The following is a 26,033-nucleotide window of genomic DNA, read 5'->3' as shown; positions in this document are numbered from 1 at the left end:
CCGTAACCACAAATGACTACACTGCCTTTGAAATGATTGATTTGTTGAACCAAACTTTACGAAGTAGCGCTATATTATGTACAAGTGTATGCACAGACATACGTTAAACAGCCGCCTATGTTATGTTATAACAAGTTATTTACACTTGCGTAATGATGCCAACACCATTATGAATATTAGGAGCACAAGAAACTGTAAGCAGATATGAAATGCTGGTGCTGGCGGGGATCATAGCTCTAGACATTGCTACATATATCAACTTCAACGGATGAGACCTAACTGTAATTGACATGAACCAGACGTGAAGGCTATATAATAAGAGTACATTTCTAATGATGAAAATTCCATAGCCAAAACTTCAACTACAATGAACGTTTCACGAACATTAGCGTCCATTTTCAAAGTAGTTAAGAGACCTGGCGTAGTTCTGTGGTAGAATAGTCGATTACAGTATTGCCATGCAGAAGGCTGACGTTTCATTCTTACGGTGTCCTTGACAATCATGCTTTGCAATTGTCGAGTCAATGCTGTCGATGTCAGCTTTTCTTCGTGCTCGCGCGTTAAAAAACCCATGTCTGTTTTCGCCGTCCTTGGGTATATATATATAAATATCAGTCACCCATGGCCTATATCCGCCCGCTGGTATGTGTCACACGTCTGCAGGAAAGATTAGACGACGCACGCGACGAGATTGTGACATTATTCATGTCATGGCCAGGGAGTCATCTTCATCAAACCATCTGACCTGTCATATTAACCTTGATTAAACGAACGTTAAAGGCATGATCACGGAAGCAACCAAACGTATAAGCGGATAGATAGATAGATAGATAGATAGATAGATAGATAGATAGATAGATAGATAGATAGATAGATAGATAGATAGATAGATAGATAGATAGATAGATAGATAGATAGATAGATAGATAGATACTCAAAGTGCCTGTAGTATGTAAAGAAATGATGCGCATTTAATATTTTCTGCCTTCATTCTTCATACTCATCAAGACTGAAAGAACTTAATCCACCCGTGAGCAGGAAAGCCTGCGAAGCGAATGAAAACTGTTGATATTTAAATGACTTCACTCAAACAAGACCCATCTTTTGATTGTGTGGTAGATTGAACATGCATAGAAGTTTGCAGATTGCATTTGCCATGTCGCTCGGGGCAAACTGCGATTCGTTGAGTGCCAACGACGACAGGGCCTTCCAGCAAATTCGTGCAAGGCATGTGCAAGTACTTTGTATGGGCCAGGTTACCCGGAAGATTTCGTTAAGGCGACAAGCTTGCTTGCACTAACGTACGAAAACAAACTGTATGTGCGTTTCTTTGTGACTTCTGATTGCAACAACTCTACGAGATAGGAATGTCATGAATACATTCGCGTTAGGCATGACAAACTTTTTCTAGTCCAAGCATACGTGAAGAAAAGTACCACTGCACACCCACTCAAGCAGTATAGTAAGTGTTAAAACTGCAATAATGTTGGCCAAGGCGTGAGGGCTTGGACGCAGAATGGCGGTGTTTAGCACATGGGAGCAGTAGCCGCGAGCGTAAGTCCTTTAGGAAGGAGTCATTGAACGCCGGTGACCTCAGCAGCCATCAGTCATCAGAGACCTCAGATGCAATGCCAGACTGAGCTGCTTCTCTAGCTCAGAGAACGTTGCCGACAAAGCTTTCTGGTAGGCCTGAAGTCCTTGGATTTACTTATGCTTCTTGTCGCACTCTTTTTTTTTTCTTATTAAGTTCCTAAGTTAGAACCTGCACTTGAGTGGTCTCTCGGTTGCTGTCCTAATGGGCTTGGGGCAGCTGCGCATACAGCTCAGCTGCCTGCATTCATATATCGTCTAGCTGTGAGTCTTAGAATACATGCTGTCGCTGGAGCTCTTCCCCGTGGCTGCGCCGCTTGTTTGACAGTTCAGTGTGCCTTTCCAGCAACTGCCGCTCTAACCTGGCACACTACTGCTGCTGATACTTAAGAAGCTGTTGGGCAATTACAGGCAGCTTCTTCATGTGACTGCACTCCAGCGAGTCCTCAGCCATCTTTCAGTTCAGGTTGAAGATCTCAGCTTCAAGATTGTGCATTTTGACTCTCCAGGATTCCTTGGCCTAAAACAAGAATGTCACTGCGACTCGCCCAGCTGCTTTTCAAGCTGTTTCTCCAGAGCTCAAGTCCTCTGCAGGTCAGAAATGTGGCGGTCTTTCTCGTGAGTCATTGCAGTTGTCTTCACTTTGTAGACGTTGTGTTCGTGCTGGAGCCACCACGTGAATTACCAAGCTTCCTAACTCACGTGCCAACTTGTTTATGTGAAGTTGTGTGCCGCAGTGTGTCGTGCTTCAGACAAGTCACTTCGGCTTCAACGGCAGCCTTGTCCCTATAAAGGTCGCGAGCGTGGACCCCTTGGCACCACTTTGATGTAGCAGGTGTTATTCTCGTGTCCCTGTGTTCTGTTACCCTTGGTTTCTTCTTCTACTTCCTCATCGTTCTCCTTAACCCCTAAAAGTTCAACTAAATCTAGATTGTAGGAGCCACACTGGCTGGTTCAGCTTCAGTAAGTTTCCACAGTGCTTTCCGCGCTTGTCGGAAAGGCAAAACCTTTGCAATTGTACACGGCGAAAGGCGGGTAGCTTCGCAAGCCTTAACTTCGGGGCCACGTAAATAGGAACAAAACGAGCATTGCTATCACATTTAAAGCATCCTTCAGCCAATCTGTGCGGGTGCGCTGCATAGGTCAGTATTTCATGGCGCCAGGGGGAGAGTGAGCCGTATAAGGCTGACACAATCACTGTGTCATGCCCTTTCTTGTGTTTTAACGCGATAGCCTTAGAGAGCCCGTGTCGCAGGAATTCCGCCGTCGGCCTCGACACCGTTGGTTGTGAGCCAAAAATTGTACGTGAGCGAAAAATCGAGAGAGAAGCAAATAAAACAAGAATAAAAAATTTGATCCCATTGAGGATGAACCCGGGCTGTTCGCGTGGCAAGCAGATATTCTACTAGAAAGTCACGGTGCTACTTGCAGGTGCGTAGGGGAAAAACGCTACATAAATGTCATGTAGTGGAAGTAGTCTACTTAACGCATTTTTTTTCGACAGGTATCACGGCAAAAACGAGCCCTTTTGGTGATTTGTAGGCACATTTTGGAGGTCATCAAACAATGTCAAAAAAGACTGGGATAGTGCAGCCATCGTCGCTAAAAACGCACAGGAACTTTGAATCAGCTTAACATGGGACAACTGTGTCCATCTAGCGGAAAAAATATCATGCTTTTCCAGAGGCATTGATCAAGCAAACATCAAATGCTAATTATAGTGATGCCATCTGTGAGGTATTGTGAGACACTTAATAGCCATCCGAGATGGCGAGTGCGCGGCGTGTATCTTAGAGGCCATGCGACTCTTGCTATAGATCAGAAAATTCTGCAGGCTTTACGTACCTGGGAATCAATGTTATCTAAAGCTTGTAGAGGGAATGTGACCGTGCGGCAATTATTTTTTTAGTGACACGTCATGAAATCACGCTAATTACATGTACACATATTGCATGCACAGACATTGGTGGAAATGTTGCAGATGTTTATATAACCAGTTGTTCGCACTTGCGCAACAATGCCATCTAGAACATGTGTATTAGCAACACCAGCGGTAATGCTTGCGAGAGTCCTGGCCCTGAACACTGCCACATAAATCAAATTTAGTGCATGGCGACTCATTAACCACAATTGACATTAACGTGGCAAGACGGCTGTATCAAAGGAGTTTATGTGTATTGTTTATAAAATCAGGTAGGCAGCATTCAACAACTATTGACGTTTCACGAAGATTGGCGTCTATTTATAATACGCCAAGCTCTGGCGTAGCTCTGAAATAGAATGCTTCATTTCCGCGCAGAATTCTCGGTTTCCATTCCAGCTGGGACCCTGGCATTTAGTTTTTTCATTCGTTGGGTCGACGCTACCGATTTAGAGTATTTCTCAACACCGGAGCGCTAAAATTGTCCTCGTGTGTTCTCATCGTTCCTCGGTAGATACAAATTGTCAATCACTTTGGGCACATACCCGCATACCAGTGGCACATACCCGCCCGTGGGTATGTGCCACTGTCTGGCGGAAGTGTTTGACGACGTATCCGACGAGATTATCACACTATTCATGTCTTCAGCAGCGCGTCATATTCGTCAAACCATCTTACCTCCCATGCTAATTTTAAATGCGAAGCATTTCTTAGCGAACTTCGGTGACTTTGAGTCTATCTATCTATCTATCTATCTATCTATCTATCTATCTATCTATCTATCTATCTATCTATCTATCTATCTATCTATCTATCTATCTATCTATCTATCTATCTATCTATGTAGCCGCTTACGTTTGGGTGCTCTCATGGTTACCCGTTTAACTTGGCGCGAACCAAAATAAGCATGGAAGGGTCAGATGGTTTCACGAATTTGACGCGCCGGTTAAGATATGAATAGTGTCGCAATCGCGTCGCGTACGTCATTAAACACGTCGCGTCAGACAGCGGCACCTACCCACGGGTGGGTATGTGCCAACTGAGACGCTTATTTGCGTGCATCCGTACCTGTGAGTACGTTTAGTGCGTAATTTGTGCATGAGAAACGTGAGGCACGTTTCGCTATGCTTTCCATTCAGCGCATGACCTTTTCGAATGTTGCAATTGCGTTCATCTCTTCGCCTTTGCGGCAAAGTTGTGACTTTTTTTTACATAAAAGGCTCCTTCGCAACTCACGAATCACTACCGACCAACATGTAATTGTGCAATGCCACAAATAACCTTTAAAATGTTTCCGAAAATGTATTTACGCGTTTCGATTGTACATAAATACAATATTCGTGACCTAAAACCCTCTAAGTTATACTTGCGAGAATCGAGACAAAACTATTATCAAGGCATTAATGGAATAGTTTCAATTTCCACAACTACAAGTACAGAGAAACTGAAACCACACGAAAGCATTTAATGTGGCAAATCTGCCATAGTATGCTGCTTAAACACGTATGCGGAGCACCAATAAATGACTTACTATTTTGCCACTTTAGCAACACGGGCTTTAGATGGACTCGTAAGCGTCCACATTATAAATGGCACCCTTAGAATGCACTGACGTAAGACTCTTGTTATGCCTTCTAAACAGATCATTTGTGTCGGGTTTTATGTTCGACAACTAAACGCGCGGCTCTGAGACTGGCGCGCACGCCCGTCTCAGAGCCGCGCGTTTAGTTGTCGAAGATAACTGCCATATAACGCTCTTGTCTCACGTGTGACGTGACTTGGTGCGCTCGTGTGCTTCCGCTGTACGCTCGAGGCACTCAAACGCAGTGCCTCCAGAATACCAATCACCGACTTTTTTGCGCAGCACATCAAATAAACGTTTTGTTTAATCTCTCCAGACGCAAGACTATCGTCTTTCGACGACATTTGCAGATTAACACGATGATATGGTGCTAATTTTTGTTAGTATTCCAGCTAGCCTGATGAGCTTGTTTCGTAATTTAAGCGCGTTTTTTTCTGCTTACATGAATCGGCCACCTAATTATGATGAAGGTCTATTTTCGGGCTCATCATTTTTCAAATATATTTCTATACTTCAGCGACACGGCGCTTGCATTCAGAAATTCGAGGTTCTCCTCACTGCTTATTCGAAACTACAGCTCGCCCACCCGTAAGTTCTGCACGCGCAAATGCGTGATCAATTTGCCTAGGATAGTGCCCACAGTAGGAAAACTACAAAAAATAAACTAGAATGAGGTATCTGGTTGTCATTCATATGAAGCCTCAGAACGTGATTATACTAGCGCGCGCATAACAATGTTTGCGCTGCGCTTCGGTGATATGCACACAAGATCCTCCCACTTTTGTGCTTTTCATAGATGTCTTCAGGCTATTTTCATTATATTTGCAGTATAGCAATAATCAAACTAGCCTTTTTCTTCAAATTTTGCCCAATTCCTCCCAACCTGCGTAAGACAATTATAGAGCCCATTAGCAGATATTGAAGACACCTGAGACTTCGTTAAGAGATCACCCACAATGGATCGCTTATCACACAGAAACTACTAATGCGTAAACTCCTAAGTCTATTTCACTTATTCAAGATTATGGTCGCAGTTCTTAACCGTACTGATGCTCGAAAATTCATATGCGCACATCTGCGCGCTAAACTCTATCTATTTCTAACATCGTTTCGAATCAAGTTAACCATGCGCTCGGTGGAGATATTATAAAGAAACAATAAAAGCTCCACGCTACCTATATATGAATCATTTTCATTGCATCGTGTTTACTACTGCACAGTCACATGAAAATTTGCCAACGAATTGGATGTGTAAATGTTCCCAACAGCGTTGCGGTGCGAGGCAAAAAAAATCTTCGTCTGAAAACACACTCAGACAGCACAACTATCATCACCATCACCATCATCATCATCATCATCATCGTCGTCGTCGTCATCATCATCATCATCCTGATTACTGCAGGGCAAAATAAGTCTGTCATGTTCCGCCAGTCAACTCGGTCCTGTGCTTGCTGCTGCCACTTTATACCCGCAAACTTCTTAATCTCATCTGCCCACCTAATCTTCTGTCTCCCCCTAACCCGCTTCCCTTCTTTGGGAATCCAGTCAGTTACCCTTAATGACCAGCGGTTATCCTGTCTACGCGCTACATGCCCTGCCCATGTCCATTTCTTCTTCTTGATTTCAGCTAGGATATCCTTAACCCCGTTCGTTCCCCTATCTACACTGCTCTCTTCTTGTCTCTTAAAGTTACACCTATCAAGTTTTTCCATCGCTCGCAGCGTATTCCTCAATTTAAGCAGAACCATTTTGAAGTCCTCCAGGTGTCTTCTCCATAGGTAAGTACCAGCCAGGTGCAGCTGTTAGATACCTTATTTTGGGGGGATAGTGGCAATCTACTAGTCATGATTTGAGAGTGTTTACAGAATGTGCTCTACCCAATGTTTATTCTTCTACTTACTTTAACCTCGTGGCTCAGTTCCGCGGTTATTACCTGTCCTAGGTAGACGTAGTTTTTTACAACTTCAAGTGGACTATTACCAATCTCGAAGCGATGTTCTCTTTCAATAGTTTTGTAAATTACTTTTGTTTTCTGCTTACTATTTGAAGACCTACCTTTATGACATCCCTGTGTAATTCAGTAACCAGGAATTTGTAATTCGTCCCCTGTGTCACTCAGTAATGTGATGTCCTCTGCAAAGCAGCAGTTACTAACATACTATTCATTAACTATTATCTTCAACTCTGTCAATTTTAGGCCTCTGAAAACCTCCTGTAAGCACACAGTAAATAGCATTCGGGAAATGGAATAAGCTTGTCTTACAGCCTTCTTTATTGGTATTCTATCGCTTTCTTCATGGAGCAGTATGTATGGCGCCAGTTGATCCGCTGTAGATTTCTTCCAAGAAGTTTAAATATGTTTTGCCGACGCCATGATTCCGCAGTGCCTGCATGACTGCTGATTTTTTACTGAATCAAATGCCTTCTCGTAATTCATGTAGGCTATAGTTATAGCAGTTGGGTGTATTCTGATCATTTCTTTGTCACCGGAATTACGGAATAAGTGTGGTCGATTGTCGAGTAGCCTTTTCGAAAGCCTGCTTGTTCCTTTTGTTGATTGAATTCTAATGTTGTCCTAGTTCCGTTAGCAATAACCTTTGTAAATATTATGAGCAAGAGCTTTATTCGAGACGAGCTGATGATAGCATACACTGTTGATGGTATCTACAGATGAGAAATGATACAAATGATGATGACACATCCGTTTGATAAAGAAGATTCGGTGACTACGTTCTCACCATTTCCCCGTCACCCTGGAAGTGGCCTCCGGGCTGCGCGAGAGACATAATAAGAATTGCGTTGGGTACACAGCTTCAGACGAGAAACACGCACGATTTCTGTCCCATGGCTACGAAGGTCGGAGGGAGGGCTAAGTGGTGAGATACGGTAATTAACTGGGGTCGTTTGTTCAATCACCATATAAGGTCTTTTAAAAGGACTGGGGAATTTTGAAAATAAGCCGGGCACACGCACGGGAGTCCACAGAAGAACTTTGTCTCCTGCAGAAAAGGTGACAGCACGGTGAGTTGAGTCGTAGCGAGACTTGCGAGCCTCCTGAGAGATGCTGGTGTTGATTCGGGCCAGATGACGGCAGTGCTCGAGACGAGACAAAAATTGTGTGGACAAAGGGCCTGCTTAAGTAGCAGAAGCTGAAAGGAAGGAGACATCCAGAGTTACACTTGGAGAGCGGCCATAGACCAGAAAATAAGGAGAAAACCACGTCGTGGGTGCGTAGCTGTATTGTAGGCGAACGTTACGAATGTAAAAATGTCGTCCCACTTGATGTGGTCAGGGTTGACGTACATGGCAATCATGGTCGAGAGGGTACGACGAAAGCGTTCCGTCAAGCAAATTGTTTGCAGATTATAAGTAAAAGTTGTTTTGTGGATGGTGTGGGTGGCGTGTAGAACCTCAGCAACAATAGAGAAAAGAAAGACCTGACCGCGGTCACTGAGCAGAACACGTGGAGCTCCATGGCGTAAAAAAATATGTTACGCAGAAAAAAATTGGCTACATCAGTGGCTTTACTAGGGTGCAGTGCGGACGTTTCTGCGTAACGAGTGAGGTGGTCAACAGCCGTCACAATTCAATGAATTTCATTGGAGGTCACTGGAAGGGGGCCGTACAAGTCTATCCTGGCGATTTCGAATGGCAAAGCGGGACAAGGAAGGCGTTGGAGAAAGCCAAAAGGAGCATTAGAGGGTTGTTTCCGCCATTAACATTTGGTACACGAAGAAAAATATTTGGCAATGGCAGATGAGAGGCCAGGTCACGTGAACCCACTGCGTATTTTTTCGTACGTTTTGTGATAGCCCAGATGCCCAGCAGCAGGATTATCATGGAATGTCTCAAGAATTTGACGTTGTAGACAACGCGGTATAACGGGGACCCATTTGTTTCCTTTAACGTGGTAAATATAGCGATGTAAAACACCATCGTGAAGCTTGAATTGTTTCAGTTGTCGACGATGTCGGGCGTTCGGAGGAGTGGATTTGCCTTCTATGAGTGCTAATATGGAGCGGAAGTAAGGGTCAACGCGTTGATGCGACACAAGGGTGGATGGACAGCTAGATTAGCCAACTGAGACCCGCGATGGGTAATGCCGCGGTGGAAATTGGTGACGGTGGGCTATCACGGTTGGGTAGAGCGCAGCGAGAGAGAGTATCAGCATCTTGGTGCTTCTTACCAGCCCTGTAGACGATATGAAAGTTGTGCTGTTGTAAACGAAGCACCCAGCGGCCAAGACGGCTCGATACGTTCCTTAGCGACGAAAGTCAGCACAATGCGTTGTGGTCGGTGACGACTATGAAGTGGCGGCCATGGAGGTATGGACGGAATTTTTGTACCACCTATACCACAGCGATGCACTCTTGTTCGGTTATTGTGTAATATTTCTCGGCAGCAGCCAAAGCACGACTGGCGTAAGCGATGACACGGTCACGTGAGGTGTTGTCACGCTGCAGTAGAACGACATCTAGACCATGACCACTGGCCTCAGTGTGCCGAATTTGTCATACCAAGGACAGAAGAATGAACGTCAAACAAACAGAGGTGTCTGTTCACTAAATTCAGCAATTTTTGTCTCTGTGCTGCTGTCAGATCAGGGCTCATCGTCTCCGATAGAGGAGTGGGAGAGTTGAGTGGCGGCGCGCTTTGCTCTGGTAGGTCTTCTTGACTTGAAAGGGCAACAATCGCAATGGGATGCGGGTCAATGGCGCATATTACTGTCGATCCACAGGGCAACAACAACAAGAACAACAACAACAACAACAACAACAACAACAATAATAATAATATTATTATTATTATTATTATTATTATTATTATTATTATTATTATTATTATTATTATTATTATTATTATTATTATTATTATTATTATTATTATTATTATTATTATTATTATTATTATTATTATGCAGCCACTGAGGCTGGTATCGAGCCCGCGACTATCTGGTCGGTAGTCGAGCACGGAAAACATTTTCCCAAAATGGCGGACAGATGAGAAATGTTCGCGTGAACGAGCGTGAACAAGAAATTGAAGTAACCCCCGTATTCAGAAACGCACCTCGACTGGAATTCCATCCTTCACTTGACTGAGTTGAGCACTGCGCCGCTGCTCGACTGAAATTGACGCTTCACTTCTCAAGAATCGCTGCAGAATATTGTCGATATGCAGTGACTTGGTCCGCCAAGAGACGGCGTTTCCATCGACTTTTTCAACTCGAGGAGAGCTCTTGAGTGAAAGAGCGTTTGTGAATACGGGGGTAAGCTTTGTGGAAGCTGCCAGAAATATCGAGAGCAATAAATTGAGGTGTATCAACAGAACGTTTTAGGATTCGCACGAATAATGAAGATCAAAATTTAACTCTCCGGTGATGCCCACCGTCGAGAACTCTCTCTGAAGATGGTAACTCACCTGAACAAGGTGCTGGAAACAAAGGTCCATGTCTTCACGGCCTATGTGTTTTGATAGAGACTTGAGATAGTGATTGCTATGCGGTACTCGGTAGTTGAATTTACTTGGTTTGAGAAGAGGATGTGAATGTTCCGAGAAAGAGCTAAAGTTTCAGCGTTTTAATCTGACTTCAGGAATACAAGAGTTTGCGTTATTAAACATTGTGAAGAATAAGTATTATTCATTTTTGTATATTTACGAGCAAGTTGATTGATGATTCTTGGAAAATGTTTTCACCAAAGAAGGAAGAATGCGAATTGACGAGAAACAACACGAGCTTTCATTGAACTAACAGGAATTTGTTTTAGTGTGCTCTATAGGTAAATAGTTTCTTTTGGAACCGGCACATAAACAGTCTAGAACGCTGCCTCTACACTTTTAAAAACAAGGCATGCGGAATAAGTATCCTTTTTACACGTGTGCCACTCTTCTTAACACCAGACAAATGCTGCAGTAGTAGTTGTACCATGGTTGTGGGTTCTCTTTGTACGTTGGGGAAAAAGGAACTGGCCTGCATAGCACTGCCATTAGATTCTACAGTGATTTAAAACGTAGTATCACATCAACACAAGAACCTTAAAGAGCTAGTTTCGGCTTTGGCGTTGGCATCGGTGACGGCGTGATTGGTTGTGAGCGAAAAATTTCGATCTTGTCCATGACAAAAAACTACACAACATATCGACGGAGTGAATGATGATGAGTGGGGCGAAGCGTCCGTCAGCACATCCGGGCTTCCGTCCATCCGTTCGTTCTTGCTTCCATCCGTCCGTGGGACCATCCATGCGTGCATCCATGCATCCGTCCATTCATACGTCCACACATCCGTGCATCTGTCCGTCCATCTTCAAGTCTGTCTGTCCGTCCGTTCGTGTGCCCATCTATTTAACACTCCAAGTACCGCCATCTCACATCCCCTGCGGCACATACCCACTCCACGCATCCATCCATCCGTCTGTCCGTCTGCTAATCTATGTGTCCATCCGTCCGTGCGTCCATCTAGTGAACACTCCAAGTATACCGCCATCTCTCGTCTCGCATCCCGGTGGCTACCTACGACAATGGTGGAGCATGGACAGACCCACGCCCTAAGGAGCTTCGGCCCTCAAAAATCATAACATATCCACGGAGTGAATGATGATGAGTGTGGCGAATTATTCACCAGCCCGTCTAGGCTTCCGTCCGTCCGTTCGTTCTTGCTTTTGTCCGTCCGCGTGACCATTCGTGAGTCCGTCCTTGCGTCCATCCGTCTGTCCGTGTGTCCATCCGTCCGCACGTCCACGCGTCCGTCCATCTGTCCGTCCATCTTCCAGTCTTTCTGCTCGTCCGTCCGTGCGTCCATCTATTGCACACTCCAAGTAACGCCATCTCGCACCCCCTGGGGCACAAAGCCGCTCCGCGCGTCCATCCTTTCACCACCTGTCGGCTAGTCTGTCTGTCCGTCCATCCATGCATACGTCCGTGCGTCCATCTAGCTAACACTCCAACTACTGCCATCTCCACTCTTACATCCCATGTGGTACATAACCACTCTAGAGCGAGTATGTGCCACCGGTGGCTACGTACGACAACAATGGAGGATGGACAGACCCACGCCTTAAGGTGCTTCGCCCCTTAAAAATGTACATGAGAGTGAAGTAAATCCAACTTAGGCCACCTGTGTCACCGGCAAATGTTATACTACGGATCCGCGCTAATTTTTAGAACTGACTCGGGGTGAAAGATGCAATGGTGGAATAAATCTTCGTAACCGATGTGATATTGCTTGCGGGATACGTAGAATCGCACCATACGTCAAAACATGCGACGAGTGCGCCGAGCGCATTTCTTAAGGTGGCGGTCCCACTCCAGTGGCAAGAGCTCGACATTTTAGTCGTTGTTTACTGGCTCACTGTGCTTGCTCTGCTCAATGTAAGAATATAAGTTCTATTGCATTAGAAAGTTTACGTTCTCCGCTTTCTAATGACAACTAGTATTTTCGCCTAGTTTGGAGTGTTAGTTCATGGCAATTAAAACAGTGTGAGCAAAAAACAGCGTTTTTGCTGTACAAGCCTCCGTTGTACTGCCAGTGCAGCAAAACTGTCCAACATAACGAAATGAAATTTGCTGAGCCTTTCAACGAAGCGTTATGCAAGGTTTCTATGAAGAGATATTGCCAGTAAAGCAATTAGAAATTGATGCACGCTCTAATAAAAATGGGCAAAAGAATGAAAGTTTATGAGTAAATAACTTTTTTTCTATTTTGTGCAGAACAACAATATTGAATGGCTTTCTAGGCTACAATGTACGTTATGTGTACGCGAAGTTGTTTTGTGTTCTGATGAACAGTTCTTGAATTATTACTCCTTCAATACGGCAATTTATGGCGCTACTTGGTCAGGCATTACCGACGAAGGGACAAAACTATCCAAGCTGAAACTCTGAAATCTTCAATAATAAATCAGCAAGCCTTTCCCTAGGTTTCTATGAAGAGAAAATTGTCGTAAGTTAATTAGAAAATTTGTAGGACAGCAGTGAAATTAGCTCATTTTTCTGCTTGCCAGGTTCGTGCAAATTTCCTTTTTTTGTCTTTTGTAGGCTAATTCACAACAAGTATTGCACATTAGCAGTACCATGTAGTGTCTTGTAATCACCAGTATTCACTAACTTTACGAAGCGGTGCTTGAAACAAAAGATTTTTCAAAAATAATAAAGCTCGCAAACACTTTTTGACGGTAGCGCCATCTGTCAAAAAAAAACATCAAGTTGTTTCACGTCAGTTCCGACGTTCGTCAAAAGTGGCGCTTCTAAACATAACTAAGCCGCCAAAACACGGATGGACTTGTTTAGACTTCAGTGGCTAAATCCTGCTGAAAAAGAAAGAAAGAAAAGGAGAGAGAGAAAGGAAGAAGGGAATAAAGCGTGTTGCACTGTACATCAGGAATGCATAGCCAGCAGGTTAGGCTATTGTGCCAAAGATTCCAGGAATTGCTTGGTTGCTCGCCTTTGTACTCAGGTGACTGTAGAAGCGTTTTTGAAGGACACAAAGAACTGGACCTTGCCTCCCCATATTTTTGAAGCCCGTAGGACATTATCTGAAGCGCGCTTTCCCATCGCAGGGAGGTGACGAGTGTCTGGCAGTGTATGTGTGTTTGAATATTTCACGTGACGCCGGTTGAACTAGGATAACAATGGACTTTTTTTCGGGAGACTAGCCTGGGCATGCGAAGTGGTGCAAGTGGTGGTGACTTCACGCCATGTTTTGGGGGAGTAACAGAGCCAAACAGCTTCTATAAACGTTGCACAGGGCGGCTACAGGTGCGAACTGAAGGGCACCTGGCGTCGTTTGCAAATTATCCCGAAAAATACCAGGCCTACGAGATTTTTCTACCGGGCCGTGGCGGATAACTTCGGAGGCCACGGACTCCCAGTTTCGATTTCGGTGATCTCCACTGGAGGCGCTGTTCGGACCTGAAAAAGGCCCATTGACTCTGATGATTTGAGGCTGATCCCTTTGTATCGGGCGGGCAAGATTAATTCGCCCTAACCAGAGAACAAAAAAAACACCTATCAAGTAAATAAACTAAAACACTCCACAGGCATACACACCCCGTACCAGTTCGTATAGTTAGTCTGCACGCCTTCAATTTTTGTCCACGTAAATCACTACCTCTGCGTCGCGCGCCACCACTGCAACAGCCTTGTTGGATGGATGGATGATATGAGCGTCCCCGTTATAATGGGGTGGTGACAAGTGTGCCACCTGGCTCGACAAAAAAATCTTTCTTTTTTTCTTTTTTTATGTTGGCCTTTGCAAAATAGTGAGCGACCCCTGGCCAATACCCTCTAGACTAGCTGAGGCCTCTTGACGTCATCACACTACGACGCGAGCGGATGCCGCGTTCTCAGAAATGCCCATTGCTACGCGCTCGTTGTGTACTCAACGGCGCGCTGCGAATCCATTCGTTCATGCTGTCTCCCGTTTCCCGAAAGCGCCGACAAGGCAACTCCGTCGTAGAGGGTGTTGCACCTGGCGCCCACTTTGCAAACACCTGTAAAACTTCTGCTTCCCTGACTGCTTTTCTCGCTCTAAACGTGTTCACCACTCCACATTCATACGAAGGGGCAGGATCAGCACCAAGACTTCTCAAAACGTACTTCAGGAATGTCACGCCTCATTGTAAGTTTCCTCTTCCACTGAGAGAAAGGAGAAAACGAAAGAAAGGAAAGACAGGGATTAGTGGTAAATGGGAAAAAAATTATTCGTCTGCTGGTCTGTGGTTGAGGCTTTCGTGTGGAAAACAAGCTTACTCGCATATGCGCAGTGACTCTTTTGCAAGCCGTTAGTTAGCGAGCCATATTTCCCCGACTGCAGTGAAAAGTGCGGATGGCTGCGTGAACTCTAGCGTTCCCAGCCGCGCGCAGCAAAACAAACGTAACGCGTCCCGACGCCTACTGAAGTTTGGAAACACAGGAATAAAGCTTGCACTGCGCGAAATAGACAACACGCGCACAATTTATAACAACCTATAGCAAAACTAAATTTAGCAGATAATCCTTTTTCTCATGTAGATCATGTGATGTCTTATTTTCTAGGCACCCTTCACTGACCAGAAATAAAGTTTTTCAACCAACCAACCTTCACTGACCAGAGCGCGCGACGTAGCTCATTTACCGTCTCAGTATCGCTGGCATCGGCCGCTAGACACCTAGTAAATGAGGCGTTCGCACTAAACATAGGCGCGCTCAAGCGTGCCCTTCCGATGGACCTAGGCATATGTGTGAGCCGCCTATCCCCCGTCCCCCAAATGACAAATGTGGTGCCGGGACCAATTTTGCAGCTTCCACTCGCTAGGCCAGGGGTCTCAATCAGCTAGCGTGCTGCAATCACGAAATTTATCCCACAAGTGCCGAGACACTGAAGATGGTAAAAATATAGAGGGGGGGGGGGCACAGCGAATTTGAATAAAATGTCACCTAACGTTGTCATTGAAAGAACGCCTTTCCAGTATCCTATAAATGGGTCATTTGACATCAAAAGGGTTTTGACGTCAAGTTTCGAAAAAAAAAAACACATCACTAAAGACTTCCACAATGTCTAAAATCTGGACGCCGATTCTGAAATAGAGAATTTTCGAGCCACGGTGAAGTTTCAATTCATAGTGACCGCATGGGGTGCCTCAAGAAAAAAAGAATGGTTGAGACCAGTGCCGTCTCTGCAGCTTGCGAGTACTCTTTAGCAAAGTAACAAACATTTATTCCGTGCGAAGCCGCGGGCGCCCTTTTTCAAACCCTTGCGCTAAGTTGCATGCTCCGGGGCTTCTGTCGCATCTCAAAAATGTCTGTCGGCGAAACGTGAAAGGCTGTTTTCGAACAGCCTTCTTTTTTCGCGATGGTTTTCGCGATGGTCATCACATATGCTGGCGCTATGAGTGCTCGCATCGGTGAGCGCGTGCGAATTTCCTACAACGACCGTTTTGTGTGATCGCTTCGTTTACCACACCACTGTGCTGCGGCTCTGAAACGAATGAGAAGATTTGCAGTGCCATGTGCGCGAACTGAAGTGGAAAGGAGCTTCCTGGGTAGCTTCTGAATGTAGCGACATAAGTATCAAGCGGACCATGCGCGACACCCACACTACATTCACAGTCGAACCAAAGCTGCTGACAGTGGATAAATCTATAATTACTATGCACGTGCACAAGGTCGGCGTTGTTTCACGCGACCCAACACTGCCGGTATTCAGGGCCACTGAAGAACTTCCTCGAGAACTACTCTTTTTCTACTCTTTTTCTTTCTACTCTTTTTTAGCGAGGAAGAGAAAGAATCGGTTCAGAAACCAAACCATTATTTCCAGCAACCCTTGCGGCAGCGCGGTTCAGCGCTCTATTGTAAATAGTTATACGTTACCAGGAGAGAGAGAGGCACCTCTTTTCCGGACAGTTGCACGGGAGTACAAAGGCTCTCGGGTTCGTGCCTTTTTTTGTTGCTGTTGTTGTTATTGGGGAGCGGGGGGGGGGGGGAGGGCGTCACGCACATTTGAAATTGAAACGTTTCATAGGAGATATGGGAGCAGCCGCACCCCCGAAAAGAATGGATTAGTTCCAGCAGGAACAGGAACTTCGCCACTGCTTGCTGCGACGGCGGAGAGTGCATTTTCCTCCCTTTTTTCCAAACGTGACTTAGTGGCGTCTTCTGGTGGCTCAAGCAGAAACTACTCGCAAGATGGCGACGGTGGTACCGTCACCTTAAAGGCTCAACTGTGACAAAATGCTTGAAAATATTTAAGAATCGCCATCATCCGTGAAAACATCAAGAAAGTGAACGACTGCACATGCCTGAAGGACGCGTAGGAGCCGCTTTGCAAATTCTCAAAAGGAATAACTATGGTGTGTACACTTGCCCCTTAGGTGTCCTTCCAGCCAGCATTTAAGCAGGCATTTAAACGGCTAATGTTACGCGCGCAGTCGTTCGTTGCTTTAAGGCACGGTTGAGAACGAAAACTCGACTATCAAGAAAAGGTTCAGTGCGTGAGGCAAAAGTTTCGCGTTCTACGTTTCACGGCGAAGCTAAAGCGTCCTCATAGTTTTTGTTTGTTTTCCGACAAAAATCATCCGTAAGTGGTTTCAAAACCACATGCAACCGTGACACTTGATACCGTGCTGCAAACAGGAACTCTACTTTATTCAAGTAAGTGATGTCAAAAATAAGAAGCAAGGAAGAAACGAAAGCAATGGAGGCAGAGAAGTTAACCTGGCACATGACCGGTTGGCTACCCTACGCTCTGGGGAATCGGAATTGGGAGTATAAAGATTAAAGGAAAGAGGAAGAGACAAGAAAGGTGGTAGTCTCGCAGTATACCAGCAGGGCTCCCGCTTTGAGAATGACCACGCTGTTTGTTTTCACTACTGGCACCGCACTTGGGTCACGAGGTCGTGGTTGATCTCTCACTGACGGTCGTGTGGCACCTGCCATTCTCTGGGAGCGCTTTCTCGGTTCAGGCATTAGCATCACCTTTAAATGTTAAGAGGACCCACAAACCTCACGAAAATTAGCACGCCATCTCGGAATGAGAAATCACACTTTAGAGAAGCCATCGCGTTGCATTCGACATACATTAGGTTTACAATGACGATGTATCTGCTGCTGACGATGATAGTTACGGCTCACTAATCTAAAAGTGGCCTAAGAAGCGATAAACTAACGCTACACTCTTCTAAAAATGTTCAGTTTTATCAATGCATTGGCTTTGATGCAGTAGCTGGGCCATCAAAACAACTATCTGTTCTTTTCAGAATAAAAATAATCAAACGTCATTGCCTTTTTTCAGCAGAAGAAGTAATCTACTAAGTGTCCCTCAAAGCGATAAAAACATTACCTGATTTGCAAGCGGTCAAAAATTAAATTCGTTGAAAAATTTTATAACTTAACAAACTATTTATTTTGATGATTGCCCTAGTACAAGTTACCTGGAATTGTGCTGCTGAAAGTTTGGCTTCACCAGTTGCCACTCACGCCTGCGCCGCAAGTGTCAAACACTCACCTATTTTTCACAAACTCTCAGGAGGAGTACTAGGCCAATTCAGAACAGCCTCAAATTCTGGCTATTTTCTTTTTAATTGCAATAGTCACATACCTTTTTTACCTTGTAGCTTATTAGACACTTGTATATCTTTAGGGCTTTTAGTTACACCGACTACAGTGTAGTCGGTGTATTAGACTACACACCGATTCACCGACTACACAGTAGATATCCAAGGTGAGGTCTCACTCATAAAACGCGATCTCAGCACTTCCTCTGAAGTATCTAGGGGATAGGGTTTCAGTTCAGTGTTGGTTTAGCTGCTGACGCTGATTCAAGAATCATGAAACGGTGAGTCGGGATGGAATCACGTCGCTCGGAGATTTTTCTTTTTGTGTGTGTCACAAAAAAGCGCCAGACTCCAAGCCGTCGCTCGAACTCCGTAGACCCGTACACGCTGAGTGATACTTACAAACAGCTGTGTCAGCTTCTTTCTCACCTTTGCACATCGAGCATTCTCTTGTGCGTGCGTGATTTTCATAATCAAATCGTATGCTTTACGTGACGATATTGCGCGGCTTTCTTTCTTTTTTTTTCTCTTAATAAATATGTATTATCTCTCAATAAATATATGTATTATCTCGGCTGATTGTTGCCGTCATGTTTCATATGCGTACATATACATATATATGTATATTATCTACATACACTAAAAAGAGAACAAAAGAAAAGTCACAGTCTCGCTAAAAGGTGAAGCAATGAATGCAGTTGAAGTATATTCGAATGTTTCATGAAGCAAGGCTAGTATTGTTAGGAGCAGTAATGATTGCAGTAAACATGCGCCTGCTTAGTAACGAAGTTTACTGTGGCGCGACCACAGTACATGACCACAGCAAGGCTCGTGCGTAGTGACAGCGTCGATAAGAAGCGGCTCCCGTGGGTTGCGCGCGCTGGTACTAAGGGCTATACGTTGTGTGTCGCCGCTGGTGGCCGTTTTTTTACGTGTAGAGCGCATCTATATGTGGTGACGCCCTTCCTCGCGTATGCTCAGAATGATAGTAATGCTATATATACCCACATTGCAAATATATTACGTTTTTAATGAAGTGTAAGAAATATAAACAGCAAATATAGCATGCGATATAGAACTGGTGAATATAATTGAAAAGCAGTTTACTCGATGCATGCGAGAGCCACTTTGTGGTCCATGAAGTATGTTGGCAATGGCACGCAGTGCACTAGTGATGCAATACTTTTTCCGAACACCATATCTAGATGCGTGTTGTTGTGTGTAGTTGGCTGCCTTACGTCAAACAGGAGGTGAGGTTTAAGTTCGGCACAGTGGAACGCCTCAAGCTACTCATTTTCTCATCGAAGTACATTCACGTTGAAGTCTCCTGTGACGATCCCCACCCATCCTCTTGGCGCACCACACCGAGCTTCTGGAGCAAGAACGTAATGATGTTGTTCCGCGAGGTTCTCAGTCATATGTTGACTGCTGCGACGATTTACACCGTGCGATGTTTTGATGGCACATGCATCACCACAAGTCACATGAGGCAGCGAGTTTGTATGGAACGATGCGCTGTAAAAGCGTAATACCGTCTAAGCGGTCGTGAATGGTGATCCCAGCAGCGTGGTGCTTTTGGCCGTTTTGCGAGACTGATGCTGATTGATTTGATTGATATGTGGGGTTTAACGTCCCAAAACCACCATATGATTACGAGAGACGCTGTAGTGGAGGGCTCCGGAAATTTCGACCACCTGGGGTTCTTTAACGTGCACCCAAATCTGAGCACACGGGCCTACAACATTTCCGCCTCCATCGGAAATGCAGCCGCCGCAGCCGGGATTTGAACCCGCGACCTGCGTGTCAGCAGCCGAGTACCTTAGCCACTAGACCACCACGGCGGGGCGCGAGACTGATGCACTCGCGTGGATGCCACTGATGCGGGACGCCGATAATCAGTTTCAGCATTTGGCGTTGCATGAAATGTTTTCCCCTAAGTAATTGAAATAACTCACTTGATACCAATCAAGGTATGAGATTTACGGTTTTTTATCGCTCTTCATCTTTAGAATTCAGCTTTACATATTGCTACTTTTCTTCAAAGCTTTCAGTACCCCTTTGGTTGTTTTGTCGTTTGGCATATTCGGCAGATCCCACCTCCCTTCCAAATTGACCTAATGGGAAGTATGCGGAAGAGAAAAAACCGTGTTGTCAATTTTTTTAATTGGCACGTCATAAAATGACGCTAAAGATTTGTATAAAAGTTGCACGCACCGACAGATGTACGCACCGACAGACGCACCGACATGCACCGACAGATGAAATGACATGTTTGGTGACAGCTTTTTTTGCTAGTTTTAACTGCATATTACGAACAAGTAGGAGTTGGAAGTACAGCACCACCAAAGAAGCTGCAAAGATCCGGCTGTCCGTATATACGATAATGCTGATATTTGGCGCTTTCCTGAATTTTCGTAAATTATTGTAGCCTTGTTGGTGACTTATTAACGTTGTGATTCTCTTTCGCTTCAATAATAAAGTATTTGGTTAACCACAGCTTGCTTCGCCACTCGTACACACAACATTTACATTATGTTAAACAACAGAAGAAATATAAATTACGGTACGAGGAGCGCAATGGCATAATGTGCAGTGGCGCTCGAGTCGCGTTCAGGTGCCCGTTTCTCTAGTACATCGTGGCGGAGCTGTGCTAACGCTACAGCCATTGTTGCACGGTGAACCTTTCTCGGCCTATAGCAAATAAGAAACCTTTGATTTCTTTTTGAAATTGTTATTGTCAGCTTAATTTACGTGACTTAAGCGTGTCATTCTTGGGAGTTTCATCACAATTTTTTGCTTAGCATTTTATAATGCTCTAAAGGCAAGAGGAGCTTTTAATACATACGGCCCACTTATGCGAAGAAAAAAAAGCGAAGTCTATGTCACTAACCCATTAACACCTTTCTGAACAGTTCCTTTGCACAATATTCCTTCCGCTTGGTGGTGGACGTCCCTCATTATCCTGTCAGCTTTTTGTCATTTTCTATCTGGCTCAAAAACCATGCTAATATTATGAGGAATGTATTTTCCCATGACTGAGAAAGGTATTCAACGTACTCAAATTGTTTGCAACCCTCTTGATTGCTAGGGCGGCGTTAAACAGAGCATGCTCCTGAATCTCATTCGTCTTGCCCTAAACGTGCACTTTGGTGCCGCAGAATACCCGGTTCAGCAACTTGTTCTTCTTTTAAGAAAAAGCGATACACTCCTGAACAACTTGAACAAGTAAAAATCTGTGCTGTGTTGTAGACACACTTCACATTTTGGAACTTTTTTTACCTTAGAGAATGTTGTTTCTGCCAATAGTGTTCCACTGATGAAATAAAGGTTCTGTCAGACAAAAATTACACCAGAAACTTTCGTTTCTTCCCCGGGTCACCGTTTCAATACTAGAATAGTGTTTATTACTTTGCAAGCGTACCACTTTCTTTGTTGAACCTTTCAAAGTCACAATATAATTGCGTAAAATTCTTTTGTTCATCGAGTGATTCGAAAGGCAACATACTCAAGCTCAATTCTGAAACGATGACGTGATTGACAAAAAACCAAAAGGAACGCAATAAATTTACGTTTACATAGCACTTTTCAACCATTTAAACACTAAATATTTTGGTGTCTTTTTATACGCGTCTTTTCCTAATAGTAAACACTTCAGAAGGCGACAAATTAACAAAATCAAGCCAAGAGTGCAAGTATTTGAAGATTATTAATTTGACGTCAAATTAGGTCATGAGGGCTTCTCACACAAATAATGCGCCACGACTTCTCCGGTTACCCACATTCTGTTTGATTTCATCGACACCTAAGCTTTCAGTCTGAGCTGCCTTCCTAAACTTGAAGACTAAGCTTGATGCACAACATGTACATGTGTCATACAATGGAATAACAACGAATTCAGTGAATTTGGTGCCATGCGGCACTTGATAACTGGATGAGGCAAATTCTTTATTCACAACCATTCAGCGCTGAGACCATCGAGGGTGCTGCAGTTTTCTACATAAAAATAGCGAAATGCAAGGAGATTTAACAGAGATTCCCGTGATTTGGAGACAACTGAAGTAGCTACGACGTCCGGTCAGATCTGAATTCAAAATGTGCGAAACAATGGTGTGTTTGAAATAAGATAGCTATTCCAGCAGAAACCTACTGGAACTATTTCACCTGATTGCAGTACTGCGCTACATAGGATGTGGTTTCCCAGTACATTTTTACACCACCAGCTGAAAATACATGGGGTCCCACTTCAATAGATTACGCACTATGAGAAGCCACGCACCTTGTAGTGCTGCGCTGTCTTTTTCACAGAATGTTTGATTAGATTCTTTTGCATATAAGCGAGAATCTTTTTGATATTTAGCTTTTGCCATCTGATATTGACTGTTTCGCATTCAGCTACGGCAGGTCACCGCTGTCGCGGACAACATTGCGCTGCGTATGACCTGGCACTCACTTTTACGTGTGCGTACAAGCCTACATGAGGCCTTATGTTTTAGAGGCAACCAAGGACAACTGAAGACGTCCGGGACAGGAGCAAGTAAGAAATGGTTAGTGGTGGCAGAAAGAAGTAATGGTGGCAGGAAGGTATAGAATAAAGGATAGAAATAGTGGAAAAAAAGAGGTCTTCTGCATGAAGGGTCAGAGAAATGAGTTATGAGTTTATATTCGTAATTTTTATAATAAGATAGATTAAATCGAAGTAGGTGAGGCGTTAGGCGAACATGAATAAAGGTGTTTTTTACATATGTTTTTTTTTTACCAAGATGGTAGACGTGTTACCGCCCTTTATAAAGGGGAGGCTCATAGAATCCATCCACCCATCCATCTCGAGTGCTGGTCATACACACATCCTGTTGACTGGCCTGTGAAAAGAGAACAAGGGTGAAAAGAAAACAAGGAGGAATTGTACTAAACAGTAGACATCCACACATTGCAGGCTGATAACCCTCAGTCAAAACTACGAACCAACTCCACGCACTTACTCCAAAAAAATTTGCCCTGACAACGCCTATTTTGGTTGTAGTAAACGTTATAATAATACATCTGCACGTGGGGAAAAATTGGGCGATTGGTGTTTAGCAATAATTTGCAACAGCGTGTCAGCGAGCGAATAAAAGATTGTGAGGCATTCAGCGCCATTCTAAGCAGCAAGGAAAGCTCACAAGAAGACTATTCGGAATATGGAGTTCACTTTTCCAAACTCAACCTTTTATTCTAAATTACACATGCGGGTATTCGGCCAGTATACCAGGAAGCAGGAGTATTCTCACAAAAAGGTTTCTTTACAACTAGTCGTGCCTATAAGCTTTAGTGCTCTCCCGCGAACAATGATAGAAACTGTGTCGCTTTCGAGCATCTAGCGTGCACCTTGGAGGCAATAATTTCCCACAAAACCTCACGCCATGACATTTAGTTTACGCTGTCTTTTGCTTCCCTCTGAGCTTCCTGTATACACATGCTTGAAACACTGAACACTCATATTGCTGACACACGGGCGTGCGAAGTACCTTTTGAAAAGAAGCCCATCAATCTCTTAATATAGCAGACACCTAGCAAGTCGACTTGCATCGTTTTACCAATGCTCAGGCTTGCCAAACAGGGTTAGCAAGATAGCGCAAAGGTGCACAGAGGTGGCGGGCTTCATTATTTTTGCATCGCGTTCACATCCATCGCGTACCATATCCTAGAAAGCTGCATATCCATGGGAGCTCGTTAATAAATCATGCCACACGAAAGCACTGCTTACGCCCACCCAGTGATTTCTCGAACACACGAAAAAAAAAACAGATAGTTTTTTTTTTTGAGCTAGATGGAGGCACTTTGAAAGAAGTGACCGATAAGTAAAAATAGAAGAACTCAAGTATATGTTTCTATTTCTTGAGCCTTTTCTATCTAGTGCCATACATGAACACTTCACTGAAGCGCCTTCCCGATTTCGCATGCATACGCTAACCGCTTATGAGATGGCTCCTCCTTGAACACGCCGTTTCCTCCCTTCTAACAGTGTCTTCTGGCCAGAAAAAAAAAAGCTTGTTCTAGGTGCCAGCTTCTTCGTCCGAAGTTTTTCGCAGCCACAGTTTAAATAAAAGATATAAAAATGGTGTATGGGTGCTTACTTCCTCCGTCTATCTTTGCATCCTTACTGTTAGCGATCCGTGAAGTAAATTGCCTCGCGCGGCGTTTTATTTTTATTTTTATATTAATTGCTTCAATTTTTTTTTATTTTTATCAATGATTGATTGCATTTCTGACTGATGTACTGGTCAGTGACTATTTTTTTACCTCTCAGGCATCGCTTTATTGTGACTTTCTCAGGGTAGCTCCTAGCAGTTGCGCTTCATTTATTTTATTTGTAGTTGCAGGTAAAGATGTTTGAAAATGTTCAGAAAGACGTTTCGATATTCAGCAGCTCTTTCACTTAGAAGCTTTGCTCACTATGTCAATTATGCACACCATGCCAATCACTTCTATTAATTATTGCGCAATGCCGTTTCGTACTTATAGCAAAGCGAATTGATTTTTCAAATGTTTTGCTTAAGTTATGCACACCAAGCAGGCAACGAGTGCAGTATCAGTATCAAACAAAGAAAGCTTTCGTCAAAATTGCTGTAACACTCAGAATTAACTCTCTCGAGATCAATGCCAAGGACAAAACTGCAAGGTGGGGCTGTTTATTTTAATAAAAACCACTTTGTCAGGTGGCGGTGGTTGTTAAACTTCTTTGCCTACACTCAAAATACAAAAAAAGATGCATAACCTTAACAGCTGCTTCCTGGCCTGCCATGACAGAGGAGGACTGTTGGCATGGCCGAGTAGTAACCTATGTGCACATAATTGATACACGTTAATTTTATTCTCAAGATTACTCTTCTGAGAGTCGTGGGAAGCGTGACTTTACAAAGTAGAGCTAACGCGTATATTTGAAAAGAGTTGAATATGTACCAAGTAAGGAGGAGTTGGAGCTTTCGAAGAGTTTGTCAGTGAATGCTTCAAACCTCAACAAAAGCATTGATCTTGTTCACTTATTAACTGTGGCGCACACGCGCTGTGGGGGAATGTGGGGATTACAAAATCTCCTGGCGTAATTCTTCATTGTTGTCAGCCTCAGCATGAAAACCACAAATTGCAATAAGCTCCTTGCAAGTATTCAGCGGGAACCAGGCTTCCTTGTAGAATGACGAAGGAGGGCGTAGGGAATGCCTGCCTACTACACAACAATTTATGGCGAAGTGGGTACCGTGCGAGTGTGCTTGTAGCAGCTACCCAAACAGTGTTCAAAAAAAACTGTGGAGAGGCCGCTCTTTCAGCTTTATTTGTGACAGTGCTGCGCGTTCCGTGCAAGCCTGGCGGTTTTTTAGTAACGTCGAACTTTCGACAATGAACCAATGCGCAAATGTGCGTTTACAGAGCGCTGAGTGTTCCAATGACTTGCATTGTTTTAAACAATATGCGTTTACGGAATATTAATTACCCTCTTCTGCGACTCAAAGCAATGAAAGAATTGAACTATAGGTAATTTTCGATTCAAATAGTTTTTTTTTTCGTTCCAATAGACCGTTATCGCCTGCTGTACTTCCACTACTGACGTAGAGCTAAAAGCAACAACGTTGGAGTAATAATAATAATAATAATAATAATAATAATAATAATAATAATAATAATAATAATAATAATAATAATAATAACTTCTGGTCTTTCTCGGCTCAAGGCGACGATCTACAAGGCGCCCATGCTATATCTAAGAGGAATATAAAAATAGGCTGACACATGCAATTACGACGCGACCAAATGCATGTTCCTGACCATGCATTGTCAGGAGTAAATCAGACATTTTCGTGTTTTAATGAATTGTTTATTAGTTTCTTTTATCTTACTAAATTCACAAGAAAAAAAGATGGGTCGAAAAGTTTGATGAAAA

The sequence above is a fragment of the Rhipicephalus microplus genome, chromosome 5, assembly GCF_043290135.1.
Source record: "Rhipicephalus microplus isolate Deutch F79 chromosome 5, USDA_Rmic, whole genome shotgun sequence".
Classification (NCBI taxonomy): domain Eukaryota; kingdom Metazoa; phylum Arthropoda; class Arachnida; order Ixodida; family Ixodidae; genus Rhipicephalus; species Rhipicephalus microplus.
This window is presented reverse-complemented; position numbering follows the sequence as displayed.